The sequence below is a fragment of the Vanessa cardui genome, chromosome 16, assembly GCF_905220365.1.
Source record: "Vanessa cardui chromosome 16, ilVanCard2.1, whole genome shotgun sequence".
In the NCBI taxonomy this organism is placed as follows: Eukaryota; Metazoa; Arthropoda; class Insecta; order Lepidoptera; family Nymphalidae; genus Vanessa; species Vanessa cardui.
Window position 1 is genome coordinate 3,310,612 of NC_061138.1, and position 24,941 is coordinate 3,335,552.

General features: G+C 32.4%; 1 protein-coding gene across 6 annotated transcripts in view; it reads left to right on the plus strand.

The window, feature by feature from the left end:
• The window catches only part of LOC124536407 (tyrosine-protein phosphatase Lar), a 386,387-nt gene that overhangs the window by 149,015 nt on the left and 212,431 nt on the right, over positions 1-24,941 (plus strand). The gene's annotated exons all lie outside the window — the stretch shown is intronic.

A 24,941-nucleotide genomic window follows, 5' to 3' on the forward strand; every position in this document is an offset into this window, starting at 1 on the left:
CGAGAATAAAAGATAGACTCAAACATGTTATGACAAGCAAACAAATCAAGTACAATTTGATTAATTATTAGTAAAAAAAAGAAGCTTCTTTTTTAAAGGAAAATACCAAGTATTTCATTTAATATTTACGCTATTACCTGCCCATCTTGTTATCGTAAATTAGAATGAATCTCTTTTTTTTCTAAAGGTAACATAATTTATCCTATTGTTTGAATTTCATTATCAATTTGAATCTCTTTCAGCTGTTATGATATTGAGTAACAACGTTGAAATATTATAAATGGGACAAAATCAGTGAAAACAATGACAAAATAATGTAGAAACCTACGTTATATCGTTGCTGAAATAAATTACAATGTTAAGACTGGTCCATCAATAATTCGTATATTCCTATATCATCATACATGATTTAATTATTTATTTATAAATTGTTAAAACATATAATTTCATTGGAATGAAATAATAAACGCTGTGTAATCAATTTTTCTTGGTAGAATTGACAATCGAATCGACGGTTATTGCCTATGTAATACACTCTTGAAATTAATTCAATAATTTAAAATTCCTTAATTAATAATTATTTTAAAGTCCACTTTAATTACGGGTTATTATATTTTGCGAATGCGATTTTATTTGTAATGTAAGTTATCGATATTAAATTCGAATAAAACAATAATCGATGTATTGAATAATTGAATGCTGATATATTATAAATATATAAGATAATATATCTTGCTCTATAAATCAAGATGTACAAGTCATGTACGGAACTGTTACGTGGAATACTAAATGCGAATTTCAATTTTTACTTTCAAAATCTTCGTTTCGCATAAATCTCGCGGTGAGCTGTCGTAGATAAACGTGTCGGACGTTACGTTCTGTGACGTCACGCCCGAGATACGGAACCCCGTGACAATACATTTACAGTTAATTGATTAATGGGTTTTTTAATTTTTTTATGATTTATTTATATAACTTTTGAAAGGATATTTCAAATTGTGGTTATTATCGGGATCTATTTCAATCGAATGATAGGATAAAATTATTAAAATCTATCGAGCTGAGTTGTCAAATCTGTTTATATAAATGACTAATATTTATAGAGTAACGAATACCTATAGTCATTGTACATATAACCTGTCTGTTGTTCTTATTATGAATATGCGTGTCTGCTAACATATATGACTCACAAATAAATGAAGACTTAATAAAACCTTTAATGGTAAAGTTCTGTGGACAAAACAGACATCCTCTTTGGATAGTACGTTGATTACATAATACAATTAGATTTGGATGTCATACTCTTCTAAAGATAAAGTTGGTCTGGCTGAAGTAAAATTTTTTTTGTGATTACAAGAACAAGGTATCATAATTATCTTTTCGTAGCATCTGTAAGTATCATTATGTTTATCGTTATATTAATACAAGAGGTATTAAGCCCGACACATGAATAATAATTCTCTTATGAATATGATTAGTACTCTTTTGTACTTCAGAAGATTATGTAAAGTAGAATTTATTTATAAAGTAAAATTTTTAGATCAAAGTTGAGGGAGCATGTTTGTATGCAAAGTTGGTAATTGCTTCAAGTAGGCAGCTTGATATATGTACCATGTGGTTGCTTTGAAACGTTAAGCATTTAAATTATATTTAACGTGTATTTTTATGCTGAAAAAAGGTATTGGGAACTGTCTAGTCTTTATGTGATTTTATCAGAGAGAAATATTTTTAAAATATAAGTTCGCTGTACATGAATGATCGAAAATAAATATTTTTGTAAATAATTTATAATACATAAAGGTAATAATAAAATAAATATATTCTTAGTTCACTTGTGTAATCACTATGGCGTACTGTTAAATGATGGATCATATTTTCTCCCAAGTGGACATTTTTCTTTTTTTCAATAACTTTCTCGACTTTCGTATTTTCTTCAATATCGAAAATAGTCGATACAGCCTAGCGATAGATCACGTGGATCCTAAACGAATAATACGGTGGGTTTGCACGTGCTTTATTTGCGTTTTTAATCACATACAAGGCGGTGAAGGGAAACGTCGAATGAAAAGCGTGCATGAGGTACTTATTACGTCTACTTTAGCGCGGTGGTCTAAGTTCTCAACTCGAATCTTGATGTTTATTTCCTCGGAAGACAAAAGATAACTTAAAAAAACTCCTAAGAAACTAACGTGAAACAAATCTTGCTCAACACGCTATTTTGGAACAAAAAGTTTCACATCCCGATGGAACCTCATTAAATAAAAGTAGGAAAAATATAAGATTACTCTTCAAGGAAATAGCGGTCAAGGATGGATAATTAGGTATATATTGATTTTCAATTGTGTTTCGACTGTTATACAGTTCACTGTTGCTGTTTCTTCTTTCGAATAATAAATTACTTAGGATAGAAAGAGAGAAACGGTTGTGTAACTGCCTGATACAGCATTCATTATTGTTATTTTTATTAAATTCGTAGGGTAGTTTAAAATTAAATACCATCGTTTAACTTTCGTACTGGTTCCAAAATTAAAATCGGATCGAATAAGCGGATATTTTTTGTCTGAAAATTTTACATGAACATGAGCGGATTTCGTAAAATTTTTCGTGTAATTTGACGTAAAATTTTTCGTGTAATCTGAGACTTAAGTTTTTGTTCGAGCTTGCCGTTATTGAATACCTCGTGTATGAGACAAATTCTAGTTTTATTGCATATGCAATGCACTAAAAAAAGTCATATATCAATAATGATTGGAGTATTGTACTGTAAATAAAAGCGGAAACTTTTTTAATTACGTTATAACAGTCATATTTGTTTTGTCGATTCGTTATCAATATAATCTATTTTAACAAATGAATATTCAATATGAATGTTTTAACTGAAACTAAAATTAACGTTCATAAAAATGAAAAAAACAAATGCCTGCGCTTTGGAACGAGTGTAATATGTTATCATTCTTTAACGTAACTTAGGTACATTTAAAAATATATTTATTAACACGTGCTATATCGTTATTAATCAGATATTAAAAGAACGTTTTTTTATTTATCACTACATATCATAAAACAAAAACAAATGCCTGCGCTTTGGAACGAGTATAATATGGAATAATTCTTTAACGTAACTTAGGTACAATTAAAAATATATTTTAACACGTGCTATATCGTTATTAATCAGATATTAAAAGAACGTTACTTGTTTATCACTACATAATATCATAAAACAAAGTCCCTCAGCCGCGTCTTTTTCATGCGTTATTCATTAATACACAGAGGGGTTAATTATTAACAAAAATGTTATAGTCGAGCTATATAAACTTTTGTTTAGTATTTTATTACACGAATAATGTATGCACGTGTCATTTTGGTAAATTATGCAATATATTATATAAACATGAACCGTTTCCTCGGAGAGCATTTGAAGACGTAACGTTAATGAGAGAAGATTTTATACTTCATTACGTAACATAAAGTCGTCAATGATCATTTGGAGCCATAAAAGCCTGTTTACGTTGCCTGCAACGTATTTCATTCCAACCTAATCTGATTTTATAGCGACTTTATACGTACACACTCGAAGGATGGAACACATGTTACTCGTAAAGCAGATGGCCCTATGGATAACATTAGTAGATTAGGTAGACTGCTTAAACAATGATCCGCCGCACAACATGCGGCAGCCAATAAGACTTGATTAATAGAGCTCAGTTTTAGAATGTTATAAGTAATATTTTAGTGTTCGAATTTTGAATTTAATTTATATAAATTCAACATATATGACTAATCCAGCTATTTTAATTTATAACAATAGAGCTAGCAGTTCTGGTTGACTGAGTTTTAAAAATTATTGTTATTATTTAAAAATAAAACTGTAATCGAATTTATTACTTGTTTATTTTATTAAGATAGTACGTACATCATACTATAATAAATGTATGATGTATATAAGTAGTTTTATATGAAACATAACTCAGTGGAAATTCCATTTTGGGAAGTGTGCACCGTATCTTGGATAGTTTTTAAGGAATAAAGTTTAGCGAATTTAGCGCATGTCTCGCGCCGAGTGAGATTCTGTGATCTGGAGCATGCCACGAGTTTTGAATTTTGAATCATGTTCGTTGAATACTAGACAGATTCTTGTGAGTTTCGTATTGTTGTCGAGTTTATTTTACTTAAAATAATTTAATTTACAAAGAAGGGCAGACAAGGCGGAAAACCAAATGACATAAAAAAAATAACAATCAAATACCCTATGATGCGTTTTATAGTTAAATTAGTATATATTATTATACAGTCTTCAGTATTATCACTACATAGTATGTATGCTTAAATCTTAGGTATGCTTCCTTATGTACGCTTAAATCTTTAGAACTACGCAACGGATTTTGATGCGGTTTTTTTAATAGATAGAGTGATGCGATCAAAAGATTTTTATATAATGTGAATGTATTATGTAATGTAATACATGAAAAATTTAGTTAAGAAACACTGATAATTTTACAAGTTTCTACAGTGATATCATATCATTGCACCCGTGCGAAGCCGGGGCGGGTCCCTAGTTAATTATAAAATATAGTTCATCAAACATTCGCCCACGAGGCCACGACTCACGGCATGTTTGTTTAAGTTAACCCTTGAATCCGAGCTGTAGCTAAACATTTGCTTGGACGTTTTCATTACCGGTCTCACACCAAGTTTCATCAGCTCGCCTCTAAAAGCTTTCTCAATTGTGAATAATTAAACCTATTATTGCAAACTCCGAATTGGCTTAATGAAATCCTTCATCCCTTACTAATTCTCTTCTTTAATTTTGCCTTGTTTCGTATAATTTTTTTTTTTGATCGTCGCGGAATTAATTGATCTCGTCCCTTGCATTAATCAATAAAATAAATTGATCTGATTAGAATTGAGAATGAGCTGATGATGTTTTTTGTTTTGAATGAAATGTTAATGGTTTAAATTTTAAGTACGTAAGTTTGAAAAGGTTTTTTTAAAATTAAGATGACATTTCCCATCGGTGTGAAAAGCAATAAAATTGTTTTACCTTATTAAGTTTAAATTCTTAAATATTTATTTTTAATACTTTAAGGTAGACGCTTATTCAGCGTCTAGAGCTAATTAAATTCTTGTCAGGTCCGTTGACACCCCTCTCCTAAGCCCGATTCCCACTTTCTTTTAAAACTCCATAACTTGTGTTTTAATTTAATTATGAATATTATAATTTTCGCCTCGGGTTCACTCTCGGACGTAAATTGGCAAAGTTTATTATTTATTGTCCCGATCCGTTATGAAGTTGCGGCGACATCAACGATATGGTATCTCTGCCAGCGTGACGTAAACAACGACAATTTCCAACTTAATATATACTTGATTACTACTGCTCTATAAATAAATATAACATATCATAAACATCAATCTATCAATCCGCACTATCAATCATATGACTTATTATTATACATACAAAAATGTATAAAACATTGTTTGAAACGTAGTGACACGTTTTTTATTTAAATTTTCTGGATAAGGATCCTGTATATCCAGCATTATGCGCTTCGGTTGAATCAATCCGTATTCAATGAATATCCGTCGATTGATCAATAGTTCTGTATATATTGTATTCATGACGTATAATATATAGAACTTTTATCGTTTTTCCTGATTAACTAAGGAATAGAAACCAGACAACATAAATACATATTATATGTATGTGTGTACATGCCAATAAGCTTTGAGAAGGCAATATCCTGCAGATAACACTGATGTATCCCCCGTTATGTCCCGGCTGCTCTTAATGTAGGCCTGACAATTACTGTTGATATTCTTTATGGAAGAAGTCTAAGAAAAAGGTATTATCTTTGTTTTTTTTTTTTTATTTTATTTTATTTACTTCTTCTTTGTATTAAGTACAACGAGCACTTCTCATTTAGGGTTTTCGTACTAAAACAACTACTCATGTAAATAGGAATTATAACTATAATTTTCGCCCGCGGATTCGTTCACATATTGTCTTCGTCGTCAAGTATTAGGTTTATAAAAAAAGTTTAGCTTACCAAATGTTGTCAAATTCAGCGCAGTAATAAAGGTTTAGCTCTGAAAGAGCAACACATAGGCAGACTTGTTATTGACCATAATGTTTGAGATGCGGCACTAATATTAAAATCAATCATCTTAAGCGTTACTTGTTTTAGTATAAAGATCAAGTATTTTTGTGACCATGGGACATTTTATTTTTATTTTAAATTTAGAATTAGTTGTATAATCTCGACAAACTTTTAAGTAAATATTCCTAAGCCCAGTTTCCAGTTCGGTCAGCTCAAACTCAGCCTCAACTATGAGTATATTTAGCGCAAGCTATTTATTAAAGTCAAATGTTTATCAAAGTCTATATTAAAACTGATACTAAAGTACTTAATGCTTAAATTAGATATAATTTTTTACAATTTTAGAATTTTATTAAAACGAATTAGCGGCATCAATCAACAGTCACAGAACTCAATTTAAGGCAAGCGAGAATATAACTGTTTAGAGTTTGAGATTGGCCGCGAACTGTCATACACATTCGTCATCGTCACTGTCACTCCGATGGACAATTTTGTATCGTTTCAAAACTATTCGCGACTTTTATAACCTTTTTAACGTTCATTCTCATAAATACAAACTTTGGATGAAGTGTTTAAATTTATTATGAGCTATAAATAAAACATTTTGTCGGATAAAGTTTCCGTTTAAAAATATTAAAATATCGGTCCAATAACTCCCAAAAAATATCTCGATAGTACCAATAATATCTCTGTCAAAATAAAGTCTATTTTTATGGGTAACTTTTAACCATCCTATCAAAACCTTCCGAGTATATTTTTTATCGGGGAGTGTTTTGTTTCTTTGTAAGGGAAAAGTTGAAGCTGGGCAGGTAAGCGTCGAGAGTTTATATAACTCATGGATTTATAGAGGCCACCCGGAGAGTTCTAAATCTATATATTTTCTTTTTTTCCTTACAACAACATGATGTACGATTCGAGTTCCGCGTCATTTGAAATTCAAATTGATCCTTTTTCTATTATTTCTATATTTTTAGAACTCTCTTTTAATGTTCGTATCGTTTAAATATTTAATCAATGTATTTCATTAGTTAAAATGTAAAAGGAAATAATTAATGGTTGGAATTAAAATTTTCAAAGAGTAGGATAAATAATCTGGAAAATGATTTCCCATTTAACTACGTTTCCATAAAGGTCACTCGGTATGTGAGACGTTAGCATAAAGTTAACTTCTTTATACTCTCATTTCCTTTTAAAGGCACATTAACTATCTCAGGCAACCGTTATGTAAAGTAAAAATCGAGTGAAATCATTACACTAACGTAGCGAAAAGTCCCAGGGTCCCTCGTTATAAGTGTCGATGCATATAACTTAAATGACGATAGTTCCAAGTAAAGCTCTGGAAACGACCATTAGGCACCAAAGTTGGCGCATCTATGCGCTGCCTCCATTTTACCGTCTTCCTTCGTTCCCGTCGAAACGCCGACCAAGTTTTTGGAATAACTTTTAATATGGTTTCCTATAACTCTATTCTATCTGCATTACGCGTTGCTTTGCCTCTGAAAAGTTAATACCTAATTTTGTTTTGTATATTTACATGAAATATTAATCCACGAACATGTGTATTTCAATGAAATAATAATTCATAGGAATGGAAATTATTATGTTGTTAAGATATTACATGGTAATTAATCTGCATGATGAAATGGAATTAAAATGGTAATTTTTAAGAAAGGTAGGTTTTTTAAGGTAATTTGAATTTAATTTAACGAATGTCGACCTTTCTAAAATGAAATAAAACTCCCAAATAATTATTTGAAAATCTTGTAAAGAAAATAAGTTTATCTTTATTTCTGTGAGTAATCGAAAAGTATAGTGGTGTTGATATTTGGCTCGCGGCCACAGCTTAAGATCCAGCGCCCAATAATAAGCACCTGCAAGGAGAATGTGGTTAGAATTCCATTTCAAATGTTCAAAATGCATGAACTGTTATATTTTATTGCAACTCTAATGCGATTACTGCCGAGCCAATAATTCTACTAATTATATTTGTCTTATGTAACATGCTGCATGAATCTGTCTTGAGATATATATTGTTTTTAAAAATAGTCAACGAATCAAACATTAGAAGAAAATCTTTTTCCAGCTCCAATGTGAACAATAACGGAATCATTGTTTCACAACATTTTAATTATAGAAACTATAGCTAAGAACAACTTACCTGTAATTCAATTACAGTTTGCCTGGTGTTGTTTGTGATAGGACTGTATCAGTTTTTGCTGAATAAGGGGAGCTCGTTTATTCTCGGAACTCGACTAATTGTTACGCCTGAAAATTTTCTAATTCTTACGGTTACTGAATCTCTTTATTTGCTGGTTATATTAAATGGTTGTTGTGATCTTTTGTACGCAGAAGATCAAGTGGACCTGAGTGTAATCCTAAAATGTATTTACACATTAGCTTCATAAGAAAAATTCCGTGCATGGACAATTCGCCGCTACTGATGCAACAAAATGTTCTGCCCCAATATGCTGTAATTACATCGGCTTATCCACAAACCTCACACTTCAAATCAGAATACGGAGTACTTCTGTTCTGTGGCGGAATGAGTAATGAGTGTGTGAGAGCTCTCCAGATAAACTTGCATAAACTTTGCCACTAATTTAAGCCCTTGTGATCATCAATTCTTGATTTTATTTTTAAACATTTACATTTGGTTTCTTTATCAAAATAAAAGTATTTGCATTTCTGCAAATTCCTCTTAAATTTGTCAGCACTGCCTTATCGTTATCAAATTTTAGTTCAGTTGAAATTTTTAGTTCCATAAACTTTTCAAACAATAAAACATTTGAACATGCTGGATCCACAGACACTAAGTCAGACTTATCGAGGCGTATCTTACTTAACCATTTATTTCATTCTCGCCAGTGATTCTATCGTGTTTGCGATAGTGTCAAACACGGTTGCATGCGAATTTCTTACCACGTACCGTATGTATGTAAATGGTAACGCTTCATAAAATTTACGTTTTAGTTTATTACTCTGCTGTTGAAGTTTTAAACTATTCTCGGTATTGTTTCGAGTTTGCTTGAATGCTATAGGTCTGTTGGAGTGAATTGTACATTTAGTGAGAAATGACAATGTGCTTAAGTGTGCGCCCTGAGTGACGGCACCGACCGCGCGGATCCGCCAGCATAATGCAATTGTTATGCGCGTCCGCTCCCAGACCGGACTGTCTCAAACATTTCGAATATTTATTACGTTCGCAGCGAATTCGCATATGTCATGTGGGCAAATTTATATTAAATTATTTACAGTGAATGTGTTATGTAACACTACAACTGATATAAGTAATATTTAAAAAAATATGATTTAGTTGATTCACTTCTCTTAATGGTACATTTGGTACTATGTGAAGATAATTCCGAGTACTTGGTTCTATGTTTAATGATTTTTAAATGTGTTTTCCATTATTTTTAAAATAATACTGCTTTTATGCCAGACGTACCAGTGGATGAGCACGTTATGGATATTAACCGGATTCACCGACACGTACAATTGTTAACATTACGCAAAGCAAATGTTAACAGCAAATTAACCGTTTGTTTCGAATCAAAGAACATAACGGTATCGAAGCAAAACATGTTCGGAAAATCTGCGCTATTGTTGTTTGTAATTGCTCACGGTAATTCGAACTAAAGTGGATACTTATACTCCACGCATACGATAGTATGAAGCTTCCTAAACAAAAATCGGTCTCAGCCGTTTTCAAGGACAACTTAATTGCACAGAAAATATTGAGCCAATGTTTGAGCAAACACATGTGCGCTATATGCGCTCACTTTCATAATTCGATGGGAAATCCGACGCGATTAGTAAGAGATCAAGCGCAGAACTATTTGCGTTGCAAGGCAAGGAAGCGTCAAATTGTGATCTTCTTTGCCAACTTCGGTTTCCAGCTCTAGGCAACTATTGTTACATATTTTAAAAGAAAATTTCTATAACTTGGCCAAACAAGGAATTGGATCCAAGGTTTCAAATCTTACCACTAGACCAAAAAAAGTCAGTTTAATACACTTGTACCAATACATTCGTAAATTCTTGCTGTGAAATCTTCACCGTTACTTTACCGAACTGATATGAAACTCATAATAGAAACCGTATTTGATACGTCATTATAAATTCAATACGGGTAATGTAAAATTCATGAATTTACCTTGAAAATATATTGGACGGTTAAATTACGAAACCTGTACTATTGTAGAGCTTATTTTGAACCATAATATAGGTATTTTGCGTCAGTATAAATTAATTATTGAAGAGATTTTATTTAATGTTGGGGCTTTTTAAAAAAACTGTCTGCGTTGGTACCACTCACTCGTCAGATATTCTTCCACCAAACATCAATATCTGGTACTGTTATGTTCTAGTTTTGAAGCGTAAGTAATCTTCAGGAGCTCCCAAAGTCGTTGGAGAATTGTTGTGACATATGGAACGGATAATATTCCTTCGATCGTCATATTCTATAAGCGCTGGTGACCACTTACCATCAGATAGTTAATTAGTCCGTCCGCAAAAGGCAGCTATTTCATTTAGAAAATGAAATATTAGATTACCTTACTAAATAAACATTTTCGTTAAATAATTATATACATTATGATGACGTCATGAAACAGTACATATGTATAAAGTGACTTTAATACTAGTATTAATATTATTCGCAATGAACTCACCGTCTATTCTACCTTGGCTCGTTCTGATATATCAAAACAATGAATGCTAGTCTGCTATTCAAGATAAATGACATTATCGGGACGAGAAGTCTTGTTGTGCGAAGCGTTGCAATTAAAACGGAGTATGTTTTGCTGTAACAGCCGCGAGTATAAATGTGCACGATTTAAGTTTATACTTTTAGAAAATTTTATATTTTACTTAATTAAAGAAAATGAAATATTTGTTTTTGTAGGTACTACACCAAGTTGTTCGTATTTATTTACAAGTTTAACCTCTGCCTTTACCTGCGTGAAATTTATATAATTGTTACTTATTTTACGCGAAGCCGCGTGCGATAACTAAGCTATGAACTAAGAAATGTTTTGCGTCAGCATCTAATCCGACTTTATAATATATTACTAACTATTTAATAATTATATTCGAACTTTACTTGCGTAAGTAAACTTCCCAAGAATAGAGATATAATCTTCAGTGTAGTCCAAAGCACCAAAGGTTAAATCCTTAAATATAAGACGTTGCTTTTGGATCGCGTCCCAAATTGTGTTACGTTTAATCTGGGCTAATATGCCACGAAAACGTTGCCTCCGGAACGACTCATTCTCAGTCAAAATTCGCTTTGCTCGTTCGCTAATTGTCAAAGTTGGTACCGAGACCTCGGGCGTTTCTGATATCAGTCGTATGTTGAATAAAGTTTGGCGAAATTATCGTTTGTATTGCAATAAATTCCTATAGCGTGATATTGGGAATGAATGATGCATATACACCTGAACAGGGCTCATGGAGCATTGTTACGCAACTTGTTTGTTGCCTTTTTAATTTATTGTAATCGAGCTTGTCCCCGTGACTACGCGCGAACCTCGGATACGGAAATGCATTTTTATCTTCGGGAATCCTTTCGTGGTCCTACTTATGTAAATAATGTAGGACTAGCGGCCTATCCGGGCTTCGCAAGGGTGGACTAAATTTTTTTTGTTAATTGTTTACCTTTTATTTATATTTTTTGTTGTTTTCTTTCGACTTGTCAATTGTCAAACCTTAATATTTTATACAATCAAACTTTTCTTGAATGCCTCTGTCTATTAATGAAAACAGCATAATAATCCGTTCAGTAGTGTTGGAGTTCATCTCGAACATACAGACAAACAGATGCGGCCGGTTCTTTATTTTGTAATATGTAGTGATTTGCCTACCTGTATCATATAGTTACAACAACAACAACAATTATTAATTAATTAATTCGTATTATAAAGTATTTTTCGTTTAATATGAATAAAATCTTCGAAATTGCTCACAAGTTTTAAGCAATGAAGATATTTGTGCGGCGTATTTCATGTTACAAAAATATGTTTGGTAGAATTAATTCGTATACGAATATATATTAAAGTAAATTTAATTCGTTAAACCTAAATAGTTGACTAACATCGTCTTATTTCTCTATGAAAATTCTCTATAGACGAAAAGTTATATAATATAATACAGAGCACTCACACGAATTCTATACCAACTAGTAAAAAGGCCAAATGGTGTAATGATCGGCTGACCGCAATCAAACCGGTTTTATATCCCGCATATTGCTCCATTACCCGGTACACACGTTCTCACATACTATTTAACTACCTTACTTGTTGTAAATAACATCTTGCTGATTTTGCAGGTTGCTTGAACGACTTCGGAGTACTTTATGCCGAACTTTTATATGTAATACTTTCGTAATAATGTTTGATTATCATTTGACTTTTTGTAAGTATATATATTAATCTGAAATTATTTTACTTATATTAAAGTAGTCGGCCGCAGCTTCGATGGCATTTTAGGTTGTTGATTCTAAAGCCTTTCTATGTGCTTTCTTGGAGTTCAAACTTCCTTTATACCAATCCTAAATCCATGGTATAGCAAAATTTTAGCGTTCTGTCTTGGCAGCGATTTAGTGCGGTGCCATATTATTCAATTCTTTTCTTGCATAAAAGCTATCAAATAATGGTTTGTTTTATTTTTATGTTAATATTCTTATAAAAAAGTAAAGTAAGTAAAGTAACAGCCTGTAAATTTCCCACTGCTGAGATAAGGCCTCCTCTTCCATTAAGGAGAGGGTTTAGAACATATTCCACCACGCCATGTGGCAGAATTTCTATGAAATAAGACACATGCAGGTTTCCTCACGATGTTTTCCTTCACCGCCGATGAGTTGAATTATAAACTCAAATTAAGCACATGTATATATAATGGTGCTTGACTGGGTTTCAACACGCAATCATCGGTTAAGATGCACGCGGTCTAACCACTGGGCCATCTCAGCTCCTATATATAAAAGTATTTAAGAATAATAAAAGTCGTAAGCCAAGTGATAATATAAAATAATATACTAATCTTAATAACGCAGTTTTGAGTTTTAAACGTTTAAAGGTATTTTTGTTTGAGTTATAAGTTATATTAATCAAATTATCCAGAGAAAATGTGAGAGAAAAGTAATAAATAAAACACATTATCTTATTAGTACCGCAATACACAAATTGAAGTAATAAATCTTTTAATCTTAATATAACTTAGCGAAGTTAGCAGCGGCTTTTACGTGATGTAATAATTTCACATGGAATAGTATATGAGACTAAATTTGGAGCACCATTAGGCAAAATATTATTATCTCCATACGACCGAAAACAAGTGTAATTACGTGTTCGAATCGAGCAAGTTTCGAGTGTGTAATAACATTGGAGATTGTGAGAAGAAATATTATTGCCGTTGTTGGAACAGCCGTTCGACGTCACGACGTTATGATGATAATAATGTTTCTACTTTACGAGGTTTTTTTTGACATTCTCGACGCGTTTTCTCTTGTCACTTCTTCATTCATAAGAATTTAGTTGTACGACATGTTGGGGTTTACTTCGAAATTGTTATACGATATATCAAAATAGATACAATCCGCAATGCTAGAATATTTACAGATTGTTTTGGTATACGCCTGAAATATATGCAAAAACGTCGACTATTATTGTATTATGTTCAAGTACCATGGATTAACTTTTCAAAATAAAATAAATATGTTTATTTTAACCTCATTCGGGAAACGTGACTCTTTTATCTAATATATGTCTTTGTAATTTTATGTGGCTTTAATAATATATATGAAAAATTGTACTTTTATATCTGTATCTAAAAAAAAACTATTTTAATTTTAAAACTGAATATTTTCATTCGAAAATATTAATTGATGTATTGGTAAAAAAATATGTCTATAAAAGATAGTAAAAATAACAGACATAGACTAATGATGCACCAGAACATTCTAAAAAGATTTTTTAATAAATTCATCATTTGCTTTATCAACCACATGTATTATGTATTATAATTTAATAACTAAAACTATGAATTCAGGTATATAATTAAATACGTCTAGTTGAAGGAATCCTCTCGGGTTAGCACTCGTTTAGCGAAATGTTTGCATACGAATACCGGGTCTCATTAAAATAACAAAGATCACGTCTTCAACAGACTTACTCAATTAATCATTGTGTTTACTGATTAACATTCCTATTCAGACAACTTATCTAGTTAGTGGATTTACATCCAGATGGAATATCTAAGTTGTTCTGCGTTTCTCGAGCCTCAATTGTTGTGAACTTTCGAAATAGACACGCTAACGCTCTGTTTCAAACGCCGCTCCCGTCGCACTAGCAACAACTGAGAGCAACGTAATTAAAGATTTATATATAAAATAATACAAAAAAGTTATAATACTTATTCCATCTCATTCGTCCGCTATTCGCGTCTCTGTCACTCCTTAAGATTCACATGAAAAAATGCCAACATAAATCAATTTGATTTTGTGTTTCAAGTGCGACTCGTTATTGATACTTACTTACATCTTGCTTTCGGTTTGCTCGGTCTGTTGGGTTTTGTCGTTTGTTATTCTTATTTATTTCTATAAGTCCTGCACTACAATGCCCAGGAATCGGTCTTTGGTATTGTAGTGGAAGGGGAGAAATATATATTTTAAAAATGACAATGTCAGCATTCATGTTAATACATTGTTACTAGCTCAGTGTATTTACTCGTTCTTAATTTAAGAAAAGCCAAAACCAGGACCTACGTGCTCAGAATATGCGTGTACTATTAATGCTAATATGACATTATATCTATTTATTAATTAAAACAAAAATGATAATGACAAGTAAATAATATTTGAACTGTTTTGCTGACGCTACTACTAATTTAATATAAATAGTATCCATAATTTATACATTGTTTTTACATTATAATGCTATTTGTGTCATTCAAATGCGTTAATACGCTTTGATGTAATTATTATTAATAGATTAAAATTTTTCATTAAAATTTATGACACAGCTTATATTTAATCTGTACTTTAAGCCTAATGCTTATTACATTTTTAATATTATTTTTTGAAGTTATAATCTAGTCATTTTCTAGATATTGACACAATTTTATGATTACTTATATTTTCTTCATTCAGTATAATAATAACAAAAGTTATATATTTACTCAAAAAAATAATATCTATATCTACAACTGAAATTTTATTAATACCTACTGGGTCTTAAGAGTCCTAAGAGTCTTTTCCGTTGATTAAGACTTACGGTTTCGGTTTCATGGTAAAATACAATTGCATTAAGGTAAAATAAGCCATCTGTTACCTCCTTTTCCTCCTTTCATACCTTTAGCTAAGTAAAATGTTGCGTCCATCACACCCATGCCTCAATACGGGTTAATGGAATGTTTGGCAGCTTTTCGGCCTACACATACAGGTTTCTTTACCATGTTTTCCTTCACCGCCGAGCACGACGTGAATAGTAAACTCAGATTGAACACACGATTGCTCAGTTTTGCTCGTGGTTGTGCTGCGGGTTTGAACTCGCCGTATACGATTTCGGTGTTATGACTCAAATCTCACAATATGTTGAAATTCATGAAAATTGCTCCATTTTTCTACTGTTCACAAGATTGGTAGCGCATTGGCAATGTAAGGAATGGTTGATATTTATGACAGCATTATTGTTAATCGGTGGTGAATATCATTAAGCCCATTTGTTCGTCCGCTAACCTATTAAATTAAAAAATCGTAATCGTAATAATATTAATAGTAAAGTAAAAATAATAATAAAGTTCTTTGAAAGTTACGTATATTTGGGATGTTAACGTATATATACGTGTATATAGATTACGAGTAAAATGAGTTAATGATTTACTTTTCTGAAGTTTTGTTAAACGCAAAGAAAGTTGCTATTGCTTAAGGATACTTTACATCTAAAACATTTGTTCTTAGAAACTTCCCTTAGACCTCATCGAGATCTATAAGTTTGCGTAGGAAGTTTTTTTATGTACCTATAAAAGTGTTTACTTAGCGTTAGTCAAAAACACGCCTCGATCGATATGTTTTCATCGACGTTGTAATTACAAAGTCCAATAAATTAAACCAGTAATCACTTAATAAGGATTTGTAATGAATGAAAAAGGTTCGATTTTTTAAACGATGAAATACTAAAATATAGAAAGCTATTTATAGTATTAGATAAGGCATACGGGAAAAGGCTATTTTGTTAAGCCCTCTGTTAGACAAATAATAGACTTCATTAGTCCCTGAAGCCAGTAATAACTTAAAGCAAGCAAATAAATCTCAATCCGTAGCATTGTATTTTTACTGCATTCCTCGGGACTCTTGGACGGATATTGAATTTTCATACAGATCGTTTGTTATTGCGATCGTTTTTATTTATCGTACACTTTAACCGGCACGAATGTTGACAGGAAATTAATGCATCGGCTGATTCAATTTGTATTAACGAATCGAAATTTTGCCTCATACATTTTAAACCATTGTATTTGATAGCGTTTGCTTTGTGTAAGGACTTAATCAGGAATAAACACATACACACACATACTTGTTATATGTTAACTGTTAATACTTTATTTATAATCAAACGCCAGAACGAATTTGTGGATAGTTGTAATAAGTAAAAAATACGTGATTCGAACTCTGGTACCTCCATAAACAAGTCCGCTCACCAATATACCATAATGTCACCATGATGTAAATATATTATAATATAATATATTTGTGTGTTGAAATTATTCGTACGTATTATTCAGAAAGGCGTCTCTGAGTTTGAAAACTGGAGTGCTTAATTTAAATATTTTTTGCGAACTGCGGTAATAGCGAATACCGTGAGGAAATTTGCATGTCTTTAGACTTAATCTAGGATTTGAACACGCCAACAGATAGTGGGTTAATGTTGTGTACTATTATTAATAGAGAAGTTTGTGCTTCGCTAAGATTAGTTTGCAGTTTACGAATGGAGTACAAGAGATAACGTTATGTGTGAACTTTAAAATGATTATCATACAAGGATTTCTTAGAATGATTTACGTTATAGCTGTGCTTTGTCCAAGTTCCTCTGGCTAAGAACTCATTCGTAACATTTCTACTACCAATTAGTTTTTTTATGGTTGGAAAAGAGAGTGTAATTTCAGCCATAATAAAACAAAACATCTTTGTATGAATTGCTTTATTGATGATAATGAAAAGGAAATTTTAGTATTTTTTACGGATGGTGATGACCACTTAATACGTTATGGTCGGTCTGCATTCTTTGGTCAATTAAAACGGAAAAAAATAATAATTAAACAGATAATGTTGTTTTAAAGACGACAAAGTACAGTCGATTTCCTTGCGTTATACAATAATACCAGTATAAATCATTCGAACTAGTCTCTTACTTTAAATTATTATCGAATGTCATCTTCTACCCTGTATAGATATTGTACATGCCTATTCGTAAAATATACCGGCACCCGAAATTGACGCACCAGTTAGTTCGGCCGATAGGTTGTTTTGTTAGACAAACAATAACAGTTGTTACTTCGTGTATCGTGAATGCATCAGTTTGGAAACGCTGTTAAATATATGCGTACAAACAGACCGCTGACGTGGCGTTGTATCGGAACATGTCGCCGTTCCCACGCACGGTTACAGTGTTTTCCGAAACGTTGCGCACATCGTGCTGTCACTTTCGATGCTAAAGGAATGTGATAACGGCACGCGCCATCTGAAGCGATCTAGATTCATTCCTTCACGACATTAATGTTGTGTTTGTATGACGTAAACCAATATTTAAACCAATTATTTAAAATAAAAAAATTAATGATTCTTGCTTTGTATCGCAGTGGCGTACATTTAATATGTACGCCATGTAACATGATGTGACCACTTGTATCAGGGTCTTTGACATAATACATATGTTGTGACCACTTGTATCAGGGTCTTTGACATAATATCAACTTATCAATCAAGATATACTTTTGTTAATGTCGGCTTTTAATAAGCACTTTTGAATCGTCATTTTACAGGTTTGTTGTTTCTTAAAAAATTGGTACATGAGACATGAAGTATAAGAAAGATATAGATAGACTTTTTACGATTAGTTTATTACACAGATTATTGCTAATCATGTGATAAAAGTAATAACATACATCAATAAAACCCGTGACCACCTATCCAGTAGTGTGATATTCAATGCAATGATCAGTGTCGCAATCGATCGTTTAAAGCGAATCAGTCATGCAAGCAATTACACGTTGTCAGTGGTCATCTATCCACTTACACTTAGACCAACATTAACAAGCACGATCTCTTCAAACCCAACACCGCAGCCGAGCCTCGACCGGCTACAACATATGTCACACCTCATTAAACACAAACAGAACACGGCCGCCCATGTGAGTTGTCTAAACTGGCTCGCATGTCTAATGGTGCATAAAATGGCTGCCGGGACGACCATTAAACTACGCTGAAGTCGCTAATAGCTTATTACTACGACCAATTAAGATGCATATTGAAGATGGCTTTCAGAGGTCTCAGTCTCTAGAAGATTAGAGAATTGTGTCAGACCTAATAACGACGGAGACTTTAAACTTCATAAAGGATTTCTCTGAGTTTCGTATGATATAAATATATAAATATTGGATAACATCACATACATTGCTCTAATCCCAATGTAAGTAGATAAAGCACTTGTGTTGTGGAAAATCAGAAGTAACGACGGTACCACAAACACCCAGACCCAAGACAACATAGAAAAATAATGATCTTTTTCTACATCAACTCAGCAGGGAATCGAACCCGGGATCTCCAAGTGGAGTACCCATGTTAAACCAGTGTACATTCCTCTGCCGCGGAGGTCGTCAACTCGAATAATAGAAATTTGTTAAATGAAATATATTATGATGCTAGTAAGTTTTGAAAATATTACTCTTTATTAACTCGGATTGTTGATTCTACTTAAATGTTAAAATCAGATCATTCTATATGAGCTTAAATGAATTATTGAAAAGCGTGATTCTAGGAATGCTCATGTATTTTATGCAGAAAATATAGATTTCATTATCTTTAGTTTGATGTCTAAAAAAAAGTAACTTTCGAGTTTTTGCCGATTCCAGTGCCAGCAAACGGAGATATTTAATTTATGTTGTATAGTGAATATACAAAAATGCTTGTAAAAACCTTTTAGAATAAAGTTTGTTTTGGATTGCATGTAATATTGTTTTCTAAACATTTCCAATTTATCAGAGCCAAGTCTGTGTTGTAATGAAATAAAAATATATAACACAATATTCCGAAAACTTGTTCCTGTAGCTCCATCGGTTAATAAAGCGACCCTTGCTCATATTAAATTTCCATCTCGTATTCCTATACATTTCTCGGAAATATTTGCACCATACAAAGTTTAAACTCCCGTTTTACCAATTAAGGTTTAAATTTCGATAAACCCTTCAACAAACTTGGCTTACGTACAAGAAGCCTTTGTGTAAATATCCGTTCCTTTCCTTGACCCAGGAATTTGGGATACCGTTAATGACATTTAATCAGCCCGTCGAAGAACTTAAGATATTACAAATAGACTGATGTGTGTAAAATTATAACTCTCTCGGTGGTGTACAATTTAGTCAGATTTGATAATATTTGTAGATCAGTACTTTAAAAGTTAAATATTCCTATAATACTACCCAACAAAGTTAGACAAAGTACATGAAATAAGGCGTGATATTATAGTTCAAAGCAAAACAAAATCCAAAAATGCGGATTATGAGTAGCCTGTCTAAATGCAGATGTATTAACATCACCGATATATATTATGTAACGTACTTACTTTATAAATATTTGGTTGATTAACTTAAACAAATGCTAAATCAATACATTTTGTATTAGTAGTTAGGTAAAAGTATAGAAAGCCTCTTGATAAATACACTACGAATACAATCATTATCCCACGTAATACAGAAATATAGCTATCTTGATGACAAGGATATCGAAAAATTGGATTTATTTACGATTCGTTTATTTTCTGTTCCCATCATCAGCGTCAGCTGTCAGATCGACTACAGTTGTCATTGGGAGTATTTTCGATTAGTCTGCAGATTGTGAAAATAATGATTCAAATATTTAACAATAAAAATATTTATACGATTCGCGTTTGCTCCGAAAATTTCACGAAAAAAAAACGTACATACTCGTACGTCAGCCATCGTAGTTCCCGTATTTGCCCTGATAATACTGACAGGGAAGCCTAGGATTAGCCGCGGCGGTGACAGGTTGACATTTGTTTTCCACCACGAGATAATGTACAGCATCCCCGCGAACCTGCGAACCAATTTATCATGTAAAACATGGCTGACAGTAACAAAAGTCATATGCAATTTTAGGTTGTCGTAATTTGATTTATGATATAAATGTTGTGATTCTTTTTTCACATTTATTTAGTTGTAACGTCAGTGGTTTTGTTTGCGTGTGTTTTTAATAACACTAGCGAAGTTTTTCCTTCGAGGCATTAATGTTATTACTTTTATCACTCCAATAACAACAGTTGGGAACTTAGGAAGCGAATCGCTTCGCGGCGGCGCCTTCGTATACCGTTGACCTATAGACTTCATATTTCATATGGATTAATCATTTGTTACATTGTTTGTAGCTACACGTCTATAATAAAGATATTTTTAATGCAATAAATTTTAATTGTTCTTCATATCTCCAATGTACCACCAATATTTGGGAAAAAGTAGGGGTGACTCACTTTTAAACCCGAAACAATATGTGTTGAATGGTACCTAGACGGGTACTACTAATATAAGTTATTTACGAAGGTTAAATTGTTAATAGTTAGGTTTATTATTACATAATTGTTACTCATTACAAAAAAAAAAAGAATTCTTGCATGCCTAAATACGGGTCTATGGGATATCAAAGAGGTAATACACTACCCTAGACGCCGTAAGAAAATATGAAATCAAAAATGTAGTTGTTATTGAGGGAGTTCGCAAATGAGGTCGTTAGTCAGTTAATTAAGATCAGGCGTGATTAAACGTTTCCAAGTTGCCGCGTGATAGATGGCCTGAGCAGTTTCGTTCTTATTGTTAGGGAGTTGCTCGGTCAAAACTAGTTTTGACATCATATTTCTTGTGAGTTTTCTACATCACGTTATTTATGACTTTGATAAAAAATAATTGGTTAACAAAGTACTGAGTCAGTCACTATGTTTTTGTTTAGATTTACTTGGTTACTTCTAAGGAACTCTAGTGAAGTATACTGGTTTTTATGAACCGAATCTATGTCGCTAATTGTGTCTGAATTATGCAAAATGCAAACTTTGCCTTTTCGTAAATTCAAATCGTTTATAAAAAATACTTTGGTAAAAAAGGCATATTTGTCGATACAAGATTTTGTAGATGATAAAAAAGCATGGAATTAATACCTGTTGACTTCCAGGCAGGATATATTAATTTAAATAATTGTATTAACTAACATGACTTTGTATTTTTTAAATGTTAAAAAATAACAACTACTGAGTTTCTTGCCGGTTCTTCTCGGTAGAATCTACTTTCCGAACCGGTGTTAGCTTCGCTTAATTGTTAAATGACGATTTAAAAGTGCTTGTAAAAGCCCACTTGAATAAAGTTTATTTTGATTTTGATTTTTCGTAAATTTTATTTGAAATTTCGCCGTAGAATTTAAATACCGTTAGATTGCAATCTATCTTGCGAGATCGTTAACTAGTGAAACATCGTTAACGGTGATTCTACTTTTTACAAAATGTCTTCAATTTCGATAGTTAATATCTTTAAATTAGTTTTTTCAGTCATAGCAAATAATTAATATTTTGAAATGATTATAGTAAAAGTGATTTTTTATGGTATAGGTTGGCGGACGAGCGTAGGGGCCACCTGATGGCAGGTGGTCACCAGTACCCTTTATTCTTGTGTATTCTTTACATCGTCAATGTGCCACCAACCTCGGGAACTAAGCTGTTATGTCCCTTGTGCCTGTAGTTACACTGGCTCACTCACCCTTCAAACCGGAACACAACAATACTGACTACTGTTATTTGGCGGAAGAATAACTGATGAGTGGTTGGTACCTACCCAGACGGGCTTGCACAAAGCCCTACCACCAAGTAAATAAATGAATCTAAAAAATATCTAAAAATAATATATTTTTTACATCAGGTCTTCACGGTGTATATACAGAATTTATATTTATACTAGTTTTTAGGTATGGTCATAAGGTGTTATGCATACGTAATTGCTTATATCCTCATTATATTTGTTTCTGTGGATTTGTGTTGAAAGATCAACAAACAGACAGACAGAGTTACGTTCGCATCTAGATAAAATTTGCATTCACTGATATCTTATAATTACATACGAATAGATCTATTCAAACACAATAAAAATAAATCGTTAACACAAAGTAACCAAACAGTCGTTTGGGTAATATTATAACCAAAATATTTATTTAATCTAACCTTACCTTGAAAGAAGATCTCATTTGGTCGACGAGGTCGTCTTCTATGACATAATATAATTTTGTATTTATTTGTTTTCTATGTAAATGTTTTGTCTTGGCATCAAATTAGGTTACAAATATAACTAATCTTTGACACACAGACAGCGAACCAGTGATCCGAATATTCTTCGAATATTTACTTTAGCAGCCGTTTTGGTCGAGTACGTTTATAATAAAGGCGAGTTACTCCGTGCTATGCAAATAGCTCCAGTCGACGGTCACACCTGGTCCGTTCTTATTGAAAGTTATAAGTCGTGCAAACTGTTTCTGTCTCTATCATTCAATATTTAGTTATATAACTGTCTCGTTCTAACCGTGAAACTGAGAATTCTTTATTGAATTCCAAGGTGAGTTTCGTACTCTCGCTAGCTGCATTTATTCAGATACGAGAGCAAACTTGGATGAATGGTGGAAGTTATTTCAACTCAAACTTCAGTTTCCATAAATTATGGTGTCATCGGAATAGTCCTCGATATTGAGAGGGTGAACGGAGAGACTTTAAAATATAATGCTTTTCGATTGCTTTCTCAAACGATTTCATATATCATTCGTACGATCGAGGGTACATTTTAGTTTTATTTTATGAGTCTAGGACTTTACACGTCCCGTAATACGCGTTGAGTGTTTAATTCGAACGTCCTATTTGTTGATTTATTATACATGTATATATATTTAAAATGGTTAACTATTTGTATATATAAATTTTTACATCTCGCCTAATCACGTCATAATGAGAATAAATAAGATTTGGATGAAACGTAAATAATGGAATCGCTTTGAAGATATATAGTTGCACATTTTATTTGGAAATTTAACTGGGACTGGTCCTGTTCTTGTTTTATGTATTAAAAACTATTTCACATATGGCAGGGCTTTGTGCTAATATGTCTGAATTAGGCTACCACTAATTCATTAATTATTCTAACGCTATACAAATAAACGCTCTGTGTTTCTGTATTATTTTACGAGTGGGTGCGGAGTGCGATTACCAGAGAGTGATACGTATTAGAAGTATCTCAGATTACATAGTTTGACAGAACACAGAACCTGGAGATGAAATACAATAAATAACCCCTGTAACCATAAATCTTATCACCAAAAAAAATATACTTATTAAAAGAAAACGTAATAAACTTGAAATTTAATTAAAAGTGCAACATTTCGATTAAACAAACTTTGCTCATTATAGCGAAATAACCTAATAGTCGCGCGCCGCGATCACTGCCCTACTTAAGATCCATTGGGAACATTTCTGACAAAAACTTTCTTTAATTTAACTAACTGTATCGCGTTTTTGTATACTTTTTTTTTTTTAATATACCAGAAAAACATTGAGTGATTTATTGTTTCGAATCCTACGAATGTCTTTCTTTCGTAATACAGATTCCGAATCGTCCTTTCGCTTAATCATTTATTACCAAACGTCTTAAACTCTACTACGTCGACTATGAAAGACTGATGGCTACATAAATTTTAAAGAGAACAATGGCATCATAATGTTGATAAATTTCAACGACTTTTCGAACCAGGGTTCTAACAAAGACATACATCAACTTATGATTAGAACTTTTTAAATGAAAATGTAATGTCAATCAACTACAAGATATGTATTAATAATGTTTACGTCACATGTCGACAACAGATATCGATCGATATCTGCACGTTGCAACTAAATGTCCAAAACTAGCATTTCATAGTTTTCGGTTCAATTTTGATAAATTATCGCCCTTTGTACGTTACTTGCGGGGTCTTATCCTATTTATATCGGCGGATATATCATAAATCCCATTGTCAGCCCACATTGGGATTTCTTTTGGTGGTGGGTTTTAGAAGCATAGATAGTTTTGATGGATTTAAAAAAACCTCACAGAAGAAAATTCTCACAACATGAGTTCAGACAGGATGACATCATTGTCGTAGGTCTGAGACCATATTATCGTGGCGTATTATATCTCATAATAATGATCGTCATATATACTTTTGTTCCTGAATCTTTACATTATTTAACTTTTAGTTATCATGTTTTAAAATTTATTTACTTTGAAAGAGAACAATTTGTCAATAAATTGTATTCTCATTTCTTTGAATCTGACGGCACATATGTGATAAAATATTATATTCAATAGGTTACGTCATAAACGCCTACGAGTGCTACGCACGTTGCTACAATGTATTACGTTGTAGCACATTGCTACAAGTGACTTATGCATGCGCTACTACGATTCAACTGTTACCGATTTATGATTCAATACATGCCTTTGCATTTCATGCAGCCGTTCACGTCGAATTTCACTTTTATTTTATAAAAATAACCAAAC